The sequence below is a fragment of the Aptenodytes forsteri genome, unplaced genomic scaffold (assembly GCF_000699145.1).
Source record: "Aptenodytes forsteri isolate BGI_AS27 unplaced genomic scaffold, ASM69914v1 Scaffold9, whole genome shotgun sequence".
In the NCBI taxonomy this organism is placed as follows: domain Eukaryota; kingdom Metazoa; phylum Chordata; class Aves; order Sphenisciformes; family Spheniscidae; genus Aptenodytes; species Aptenodytes forsteri.
In genome coordinates this window covers 4,305,962-4,317,678 of record NW_008796217.1, presented here as the reverse complement: position 1 = coordinate 4,317,678, position 11,717 = coordinate 4,305,962, and positions in this window count along the sequence as shown.

Sequence of the window (11,717 nt, the reverse complement as noted above, 5' to 3'; positions counted from 1 at the left end):
AGGCCCCAGTGCATTGGCTGTGATGTTTTCCGGCTTCACTTGTAGTGGTAAAGTCCTTGTTTTTCAAAAAATAGCATGGGGACGTTTGCAGGGGCTTCCAGGAGGTGTCAGAGCAGGGCTGCGAGACCAGCGTGCAGCAAAAAGGCACTCGAGATGGATGGCAAGAAGTGCGGGGAAAGGACTACAGTTGGCACTTGGGTTGTGCAGATCAGGTTTGAAAAGCCAAGTTAAACAGTCCTGTCCCAGCCCTGACTCTGCTGACCACGAGGGCAAGAGCTGCTCTAGCTGAGCTGCAGGACCCTGGTCTCAAGCAAAGTGGGGCTGGTAGTGTGCTGGAGGCTCCTGCTACGACTGCCAAGTGTCATTTTCTTGCCTCCATGATGCCCAAGTTGTCTTTCAAACGTAAAAGTTGGTGCTGGAAGTGCAAGTCGCTGCTCTGTAGTGGCACTGGAGGCAAGTGAGAAGTGACCCATCCTCCCCAGCCACCAGGCACTTTGTGAGCCATCTCTCCATGGTCAGATCCAGACGCACGGGGGGCTGACGCCGCCACTTCAGTGCAAAGAGTGAAGGCCTTCACTGCACTCTGGATGACTCTGGTAGTCCCAGCTGAAGCCTGGTTGTGGTTTTTTTCCGTAAGTCTGGGCATTTCATCCCTGTGACCCAAATTCCCCTCACCAAACACGCTTTGGCCATGAGGCTGTGCAGGGCAAATGCACTGCCGAGCTCCCCAGGGAACCAAATGTACTTTTGCTCTTTTGCTCTTGTCTATACAGATGTAGCCTGAGGTACTCCAGCATGACCCCCGAGAGCAGGACATGACCTCCATTTGGCTGTACTGTGCCAATGAGTAAGAATTGGTCCATTTTCTCTGCACGTGCCTTGAGGAGCTGGAGATGTGGGGCATGTAATAGACGGTAAGCCTCTCTGAGAGGTATGCCAGTGAAGCTGCCACAGCGCCCAGAAGCTTTAACCTTCTCCTGGCAGATTCAGGGTTGCTATGAACTAATACAGCCCAGGCCTCTGCAGTGCAGTGCTGATTCATGCTAACCGAGGCCCTGGCTCTGCTGCAGGTCCAAAAAAAGCCAGGGCATGCCAGTGGGAAGGAAACGCCAACCTCAAGCTGCTTGACCAAACAGAGAGCAGAGGGACACAGTGGGCAGCTAATGACTGTTGTGCGGCACCTTGCCAAGTAGCTGTGCCAGCTGGTGGTTTGGCTAGTGATAGCTGACAGAGACCGGCTGATTTATTCCCAGCCAGGCATGAAAGCTGAGATCCCAAGCTGCAGCAGGAGGGGCTGAACAGAGATGTCCAAGCTGCTGTTGCTGGAGGAGCAGGAAGAGGGAATGGGCCACCAGCTCCAAGAGAGTGTCTAAGGATGACAAATAAAATTTACAGACACCCTCTCGCTAGGTATCTGAGGTGGAGAAGTAGCCAGTGCCCCAAATGTTTTCAAAGAGACTGAGTACAAGGAGGTTGGCAATGGGCTTTGCCAGGGTGCTGAGAGCTACGGCTCATGGTTAAACACTTCAGGCTGCCCTCAGGGGGTCTGACTTAGGTCTTAGTACTGGAAAAAAGTGCTGGGGCAAGGAGGATAGCTTGGTCTCCTGATTCCCAAAGCACACGCCAAAGCTGCTGGCCTCTCCTTCTTCCCAAAATGGGCTCTTTGCTCTCTGTGTCCACACCCCAGGGTCTAGCCCTGAGGTTCCCCCATGGGATGGAGCCGCTGAGCACGCTCTGCTCTGGCACAGCCAGGTCCCTCAGAGCCCATCTTTGTGACTGCCTGGACAGTGAACAAGGTGCTTTTCCATTCAGTCAGCGGCTGTTTTATCTATCGTGTGCAGATCATCTCAGTCCTAAACACTGTTCTCTTCTAGAGTTAAATCATGTCAGGAGAGGAGGGTTTCTCTGCCACTGCCAGGTCACTGGCCTTTTTCTGGGCCTCAGAAGAGACTTAGGAGATGTTTGACTTCCTCAGAGTCAAGATGCTTGACTTCTGCAAAGTCAAGTGAGCCCTTCTCAGCTGTTGACGTTTTGTGTCTGCTGCAGATGAAACTCTCCTCCTGCCTGATGTATATTTTAAGCAGAGAGGTTGATCAGTAAAAGGGAATGCTTGTCTGCACTGACCATTTGGCCTTCACTCCTATATGTCACACATACGCACACACTGACCTCGGGGCATTTTCTTTTTCAGCATGTGGTATTAGCTCCTGCCCTTGGATCGGAGGTCAGGTGCCAAGGTCTTGTAAGAAGGAGGGCTATTCCGGGTGGATGCCAGTGCTCTCCATAGAATGGAAATTGCTGTCACTCTAAAAGTACTGCAGAAACTTATATTCTTTGTGAGAGGGAGCAGATTTTTCCTATTGCATGAGTTAAGGATCAGTTACGAAAACCTTGCTCTTCGCTGCTGTTGCAAGCTGTGGGATGGCTCAGGACTGCATTATTCTTGGACCAGATTTGAAGCAGTCTAGCACTGAACTTAAGAGCATATTCTGAGCTTTAATTTGCTTGGCCTTAATTTTAGAAGTTGATGTTATATTATTGTATTAAGAAATCTGCTTCCCTCTGAGTACCATCATGTCCCTGAAATGAGTACTGTGTGGTTTGTACTGAATTTTCCCATTTTTTTCCTCTGTCACTTCAGGCCCACTGGACATAGGGTGCCAGGAATAACTTTTGTATAATGCAAAGTAACTGATGACTAATAATAAGACCCAAGACTTGAAACTGTTTTCATAATTCCCCTTCTTGAAAGGAGAGGTTGAGAAATAATCTCCATTTCCCTCCTCTGCGTATATATGTGCGTAAAATGCCTTCTAATACAGAAATGTATCCTTCTGCTTCTGCATTGGAGCATCAGTATTTTAATGATTTTTAAGTGCAAATATGGTAACTAACAGATGAAAACTACAGCCTGCAACAAGTAAACAGAGAGATAAGTGATAGCTTAAGGTTTGTTGAGTTTAAAGAGCTGACCTAACTGCTGCTGATGGGGTTGGGTTCAGACCTAAAAGCTGTTCAGAAATCAGGTGGCTGTAGAAAAATATCTTACTTGCATATAAGAGTCAGCCATTCCCGTGATTTATTTCAGTGGAGCTCCTTCTGAGTGAAACATTTATTTTTTTCCTAAGGTGGGCTTAAAAGCATTGAGAAGTGATATGTTTGTGTAACAATCAATGAAAGAACTTTGGCCTTTTTCACCAGTTTTATGAAGCGCAGCAAATACAGGGAAAGGTTTAAAGGCCCAGTCTTGCTAAACCTTTACCCCTGGAGCTGGGCTTACCCATGACAGCAAGAATTTGTCTTTGGTAAAGTTGAGCCAGTTGAATTTTGTGTATGGGTTAAACTTCGTTGAATAGGTACAAAGATCTGTGTGGAGATTCTGCCTGTGGTTCAAGCCCATGAACTAGGTACCAGTTTAAGCTACATTAAATCAAGAGCATTTCTTTTCCCCGGTCACCTCTGCTTGGCTCTGCTGACTGAATGAAACCAGTAAAAGCCTAAGGACCAGAGCTACATCTCGGCCTGGCTGAGGTGGTTATTTGCACCCACAAAATGGGTTTCTAAACTGCTAGCAGGGAAGAACAGTGGCACTGTGACCTTGGCATCATTCACGCTAAAACATATTAAAACTATAAAGCTCTGTGGACTGGGCCAACGGTTGTGTCAAGTGCTGGAGAAGAAATGATGCCTGTATGCCTGTGCAAGGTCTGCATCGCCTGGACAGCGGGTACAGGCCCTAAGGGCACTTGTGTTGCACTTGCTTTATGGCTCCTACCTCCGAGCCCATCATCCTTGCCTCCACAGAGAGTCCCACTGCTGTCAGTAGAGCCACTGAGGCAGTCAGACACTTGCAGAGTGTGCGAAGACATGAATCTGGCCCTACTGTGGTATTTCAAAGATGGTAATTCCTAGGGGTGAAAAAAGGCGATGAGAAGAAACGTACAGTTTTATAAACAAAGATGCTCAAATAGCATGAAAAGTCAAGCATGGACAACAATCCCTTTTAAAAAAGAGCTATAGAAGACTGAAAATTACCCCGTCTGGAAAAACAAAGGAAACAACAGCAACTGGAGGCTGCTTGTGATCCCTGCTGGTGATTCACGACAGAAGAGTGTTTCCCTGCCACGATGTGCACCTGAGCAGAGACTGCTGCTGCTTTGAGTCACAGCACTCCACACCACCCAGCCCCTCTGCACAGAGCCAGCGTAAGGGGGCAAAAGCCCAAAGGAACTGGGTTTTACAAAACATCTCATTTTGTTGGAAAGCCAACTTTCTAGCTAACCCAGTTTGAAACATCACGTTCCAACCAGCCCAATGCATAGTCACAAATGAAGATACAAAATGAAGTGTTTTTTACTGAGCCCTGATTTTGTGACAGCAGTCTACAATGCGTGCCTAGCGTGCTGGATGCCTGGTCAGACCATGCCAGCTGTAAAGCAGGGCAGAGTGTTTGCACCTCAGTTGTTTAAAATGTCGGGACTCTTCCCACATGGAAAGGAGGGTGCATTATGCTGTGAATGCTGATTTTGTACCTAGGCAATAAGCAGTAGCTTTTGTGACAGACACACCAATGAATAGATGCAGGGAGCCATTTATCATCCAAAATTTCTCTGCTGAGAAATACAGCCTGGCTATGAGTCTTGATGCACCAGGATTGCTGTCAGAGCTTCTGTAAGGGCCAGGGTGATTTTAGTCTGATTCTGCACAGACTTTTTTGAACCGCTCCATGGTTCTTGCAGCACACAGCTGGTGTGGACATGGGTGAGAGAGTAGGAATTTTTGCTGCCTGAAAATCATATCATATTCACAATACAAATGTCAGTTACACTCTTTGTAAGTGAGCCTGCAGACAGGCTGAGCTTGTCCCTTTGAAGAGTTTAGGCACAGAAGTGCACTCAGAAGCTCAGGTAGTTGTTTCCTTTGGATCTTCATTTGTGACTGCACATTGGGCTGGTTCAAAGATTACATTTCAAACTGGGTTAGAGAGAAAGCTGGCTTTCCAACCAAATTAGATGCTTTGTAAAAACATTCTTCTTTCCAGCAACTTTCTTGATTCTGCAACCCAGGCATTCTTCTTCAGATATAACATTGCAGTTTAATCTGGGACTGTAGCATGAGCATGAAAATTGGGAAACAAGCACCTTCAGCTGGAGCAACCCAAAACCTGGTTTTGGAAATACAACCATAGGATCACATGAAGCTTGTTGACAATTATCTCCATAGCCAGACTACCTCTCTCATTCCTTATCATCTGTCCTCTTTGCACAATGCCAGAAACTGTCGAAGGAGCTCCAAGCGCCAACAAGCCCAGCCTGTGCAGGAGAATGGGGACACATAGCATCCCACGCCACGTGCTGCTAGAAAACATCTCTGACATTTCTAGTAAAATAACTATAGGAGAGAGGGGAATTGAAAGCTTTTCTTTCAGCTATCTTCTTTCCAAAAGGACTTTGCCAAAACTACAAAGTCACAGAAAGAAGAAAAATCCAGCTAAGCTAAACTACAGCACACCCCAGGACAAGGAGCTTGCCAGACTATATGATGAAAAAGATTTAGAAATTACGTACTCAGACTTACCCTTCTGCCTCCTCCCCGCAGCCTTTTGATTTCACAAGTTTTGCTAGGAAGATTATAGTTTAAATAGAGGAGCTTTGCCCAAACCAGTAGCAAAAAGTACTGGAGAGCGCTGAAAACCCCTTAAAGCGAAAAACAGGAAACTCCTACACCACAGGAATTCTGAATGTTCAGTTTAAAGAGGATTCATTGATTGGAAAATGCTAAATATTGACTTGAGGGTTATAAAAATGATAAATGTTCAGAAAAGAGGACGAGATAAATTTTTCAAAAAAAGAGGAGTGAGGTAGTCCAGCTAAAAACCGTGTTTTGCCCTTCGGGGGGGAAATGTGAAATTCTGTGACCATGCAAAAAGCCTGGGATAAGTGTTTAAAATTTCACAGGGTGAGGAACTCCATTGAATACTAGGCTTTTATGGCCCCTAAAGCTTGAAAAGGGATGGTGAAGCCATGCCATAAAGGCCAGAAAATGTCCATTTACTTTCTTCCAAGTACCAGACAGTTCCTCCAGAGATGGGAACAGACCTCAAATGCCTGTCACAGCCCCAGTCATTGCTGCCTGCTCTCTGGACATCCCGCAGAGCTAAGCTGAGGGCTGGTGTTTGTGGAGGGCAGCAGCGAGCTCTTCTCTCAGCCCCAGGCTGGTGCCCACCTTGCTGCTGATCAGGATGCTGGCCACAGGTCGGGGTGAGGGCTCTGGTTTCCAGGAGCAGAGGCTCCTGCTCACTTCTTGCACAGCCCAGAGGCAAGGATCTGGCATTGCGTTGACTGGGAGGAACACCCTCATCCTCTTACAGGCGTCAACAAAGTTTGCAAGGCCTAGGGTCAAGCTGAGTAGTACGGGCAGGAGTAGCAGGAGGGTTAGGGAAAGAAGTGGCTGCCACACTTCATTCCTTCCTGGGTGTTAAAAGATCCCCAAAGTCAGGTTGAAGGCTGGGACACACAACCATTTCTGAGCTCTCCTGCCTTTTGATGAGCCCACCTGAACCCCAAGCTCAAAACCCTGCATGGCCTGACACCACTGGCCCCATCCCATCACTGCACCTAAGAGAGACGGAGACAGTCTGGAGCTCCTGCACCACATCCTGGTGTGTTCAGCTCCATGGGACCACGCAGAAACATAGTTCATCAACTCCTCCTTTACCAAACATTCAAGTTTTTGAAATTGCCACCAAGACACAACCACCTTCCCCAAAAACATGGGGGAGCCCAAACTGGCCCAGGACAAACAGGAGACATCTCCAGCCTGAACTGCAGCTCCATGAGCCTCCCTGGTCTCCATGGCCAATGGTGGGGCTGTTCCTCCCATCCTGGGCCCAGATACCAACCCTGTCCTCAGCTCCCACCACACATGAGAGAGAGCAAAACCATCAACTTGCTAGCTGAAAATACTAATTCCTACCTGGCTTGTGCCATCACAGATCCGCTTTCTAGCTATTCCGGGTATGCAGACCCAATGCTCCATTTTCATCCCGCCCCTACACCATCTTCAAGCATTAACAGAGCCCATGCTGTCCTTCTGTACATGGGAAAGTCACTTCTGTATTTTACATAGTCCTGTTTATTCTGTTTGATCTTCGTTGATTTTTATTGCTAACTTCGTTCTGCTTTTCTGTAAAATGTGATGTGTTCCTTACATGCAGGTACAAATTTCACTTCTATTTGCTTTCCTTGACAGGGATAATACTGTACTTTTTAATTCTACATAAAAGTCCTGTTGCAGCCTGTAGTAATAAATTAAGTTGTTCATCACGTATGGTTTGCTTTTATGATCATGTGTTCATCCACCTTGAAAGAGTGGGATTTATGCATAAATAATTGAGTAAATTAACTATCTAGGAAATCTTAGGTAGAACACTTAATATGCTTTTTTGTACTGAAACTTTAAATCTGCAAAGCTGTAACACAAGAAGTTCCTGTTCTTTCTCACCTTTTTGTATGATAGGACAGCACCTGTTACAGCCAGACTCTGTGCCAGGCTTGCCAATCTCTCAAGAACATGAAAATCACAAGCTTCATCAGATCCACTGTGTCACTGAAGGAGATGCCCTTCCAGGTGGGCATGGGCACTGAACTGCAGTCCCCCAGTACTCTGGCTTCTCTCCTATTCTGCTATCATCTTGCTTGTAAAATGTACTCATTGACAGACTGCAGGCTAAGCCAACCAGCCTTTTCTGGCATGTGAGGTCACTGACCAAAAAAGAGCTCTCGTCTCCTTGTTTTCAATATACTTTGAAGAAAAATAGTAGGCTGGAGCCAAATGATAATCTGTTCCCAGTGTGTGAGATCTGACAGGTCTAAAGAATATATGGAAAGAACTGGTAAGACTTCATTTATATGCCAGTCAGTACATGTCCTCCAAAGTATACCTGTCTTCTAGCCTTATCTCGCAATTAAATACAAAGAAAAATTATGCAACGAGAAGATACAAAAATGCCAGAGAGCACATAGACTCTCAGTAATAACTCCTGATCATTGAAGATCATGATGGCAGACAGCAATGCAAGTTCCCTGAGCAGTTACAATAAATATAACACAGAATCAGAAGCCGGAGGAGCTTCTACTATTAACACTTCTTTAATTAAAATGTCCCATACATATGGACAGGAAAGGAAAGAAACATACTGTGGGGAAAGAGCTGCTAATCTCAGCACAGTATAGAGAAGGTGTTTATAGTTTGGCACCCTCTCGTTTTTTCCTCTTAGGATGTTCTGTGTTTTACACTGTAAATACATTAGGTCCTTTCACACTGGTATTAAGAGAATTTAAGAGAGAGATGGAAAAAATGGCAGATATTTTTAGAAAACATATAATGAGTAAAAAGATTGCACAGGTTAGCATCAACAGTCTGAACTTCTTTAAACTGTGGAAAACCAGAAAGTGACAGCTTTTGGTTGCATCTCACACATTTGCACGTTAATTACCAAATGCATCTCTACTGCACTTTTATCCTATTCCAACAAAAGATAATAGCTGTTCCCTCAGCTGGCAAGACCTTTACTTCTCCTATGCCAGAGTAACTAATTGTAAAAAATCTGATTTCTCAAAAGATTTAAGTCCCCTGATTCCCGACTTTCTCCAATGTGCTATCTAAAACTCCTGGCTTTAAGGCCTTTTTCACAAGCCGCTTGTAAGGCACATTCCGTTTGCGGCGTAATCTGGCTCCACCAAGTGACAATTGTTGTGATTGCTAGTCTACACCTGCAGCTAAGATAATACAAATCTGGCACTAGGTACTGCAACAAGCCAGTAACATCAGAATTCCATTGGAGAGCTTTCAACTCCAGTAATCAATGCCCCTTAGATTATTGCACTGTAATACCTGTGGAACAAATCGCGGTGGGGTAGAAGGGTTGCAGAAAAGGAAACTGTTTCCCACAGACTAATTTCACAGCCTTCCAGATGCTGGGTGAGGTACATACCTCTAGAAATGTGATGGGAACTTGAGGAGAGTGTAGAAATGACCATACTATGTGGTCTTTATCGTACAAAGGTCTGAAAGAACATGCATTGGAAGGCTCAAAAAAGTGGAGAAGCTTGCTGACACGCAGCCATGAGGCAGGATGGTCTCATATCTATTCTGCATAACTGTTGAAAGAAAAGGTAGAAAAGGTGGAACAGCAGAGCTGTTTTTTCTCATACGATGCCAGTGTGCACGCAGAGCACTGTTACTAGTGTTCCTGTCCTTCATTGTGTTACACTCCGCTCCACCAGCATCCAGCTTTCCGCATGCGTTTATTATATGGTTAATATTCAGCTCTCCGATTGTGACAGGTATTAAAACAGCTCTACACTAGGATACTCTGTTTTACCTACAGGTGAGTTGCTTTCTGTCATGTCAGGTATCGCCATCGTTGAGATCCACTGTACAGATCAGAGACATTTTTGTCTCGTTATACCCCTGTTCTACTTTGAGCTACTTGATCATCAGGAAAAATGGGGAATAATTAGTGGACAGCCACATATCTTTAAATTTTTAAAAATTTAAAAATGTTTTAGAAAAGTATTTTTAAAACACTATAAAGAAACAAGTTTTGATAATTAATATCCTGTTCAACAGTTACTGGGGGATAGGGGGAAGAAATAATACAAGTCTTTTGGCCATTTACTTACCGAAGTCTTGCTTCAGTCATGCTGGGTTGTATGTGTGTGTACCTTTATGGGTGGGGGAGGTGCTTGAGGCATGCTTTGAGTTGAAGGTACTCGGAATTTTGTGTTTGCTTGCTTCTGGCTGCATGGTTTATTGTTGCTGTGTAATGGAGAAAGTGAGGGGTCTAGTGAACGGATGGATGATTTAAAGATATACACTCAGTGGAGGAATTCAAAAAAGTGAAGTGCTAATATACATTTTATTGACTTCTGTTTCCCTCTTTACTCATTATATATACCAACATTATACATGTTACTATTGTATTACCAACAATATTAATGTTACTAATTGGTATATGTATTTTTGTAACAGTGCCATGGGATTAGGATATCCCTTTTGGTGTTCTAGATTTTATCTGAACTTAGACCAGTATATGTTAAAAGTATTAATAATAAATTATGTCTGTAGTAGAAGAGACAACTGTTATCTGACCTATATAGTAACCCCTGTACGTATTTTCTTCTGTAGAATTCTCTCATAAATAGATCAAAATGTTTATTCATCTTTTACTTACTTATTTACACTAAACTGGTGAATAACTGAAAACATTTTAGAATAAATCTGTACATCAAGAAGACAGTGATACAATTAATGTAGCTATGATGATTTAGAGCATATGCACGTTGCGTTAATGAGGCATATGTTGTCTCATATTAAATTAGCTCATGCTTGTTTGCTTTTATTGTGCATGCAGTTTCAGTTGTGAATATGCTGAAGTAGATCATTGAAAGAAAAACATAAAAAGTAAAAAAAAAAAAAGTCCAGAAAAATTTCAGCCATAGGAACTAAAATGGTATTCTGTAACTCCAGAGGTAACTGACAGCACCACAGTCCTGCTTGCCATTCACTAACCGGTCTCTCCTTCCATCCAGAGGTGGGAAACACGTAAGTGCCTTTCCAGCTAAGGAGAGGAACACAGAGAAGACTTTGCACTATACATTTGATAGTACACGTAACAGTGTACTACATTTACTTTTTTCTCCATTCTTACAGTTTGCACCTTCTTGTATCCATCACAGTTTTTGACCTATCTCTTGCTTTGATAAAATTGATGACATATGGATCATATCTACAATCCTGTCCAAGCTGAGCTACCCTGATGGTTTTACGCCATCATTGCCGTTGCCTGACGCAGGGCATGAGGCAGCTGAAGTCATGGGAGGGGTATCATCTTAGCTGAGTTTCTGGAGGATACCCAGCTGCCTGCATCAACAAAAGCTTGCTATGAGTCACCCATGCATGGTGGTCCTTCTGCCCTGGTCATTCCCTACATGATCAATGGGCATCACCAAAAATGAGTTGAGAAAACCAAATACAGTGGGTCTAATCATTTGACCTGACAAAGCTGTTGAAGTTGCTTCTGTTATAGAAATCAGTAGAAATCTTTAAATAATTTTCTACCAAGGACTGTGTTACCAATTTCTCTTACAAACATCCAGTAGAAATGTTATAATTCCACTTATTTGAAGACTTTGATCATGGAAGCAACCAAAGCAACTAATTAACATTGCATAGGACGTTTCAGATCCAACTTCTTGCTTAGATGGGAAAAGCAACTTTCTGACTTAAAAGCACTTTACTTAGACCTCTCGCAGCACGTGTTGGACAACAGCAGGTAGCATCAGATTTGAACTGATGAGACGTGTCTGGAATCACAACTCCAATTCCTTTAATTTAATGTAACTATATGACGTAACTATCCATATGACTCAGTAAAGTGAGGTCAAACTTGAGTTGAGGTTATATTTTTTAATCCTCCACCAAGTCTGGTCTCTGTAACAACTCTTTTGCCATATGAATACACCTACCTGCAATAAACTAATCCAGACACAATATAGCATCATCTTCATAGAGAAAAACATTAATGTCCTTAGAGTAGAGAGTCAGCTGAGCTAGAACTATTGACTACTTGGGAATATACATTATAAAAGTACCAAAAAATACAGAGGAGGTAGCTTGCAGATTAGGTAATAGAGTAACAAAGAAATGCAAAT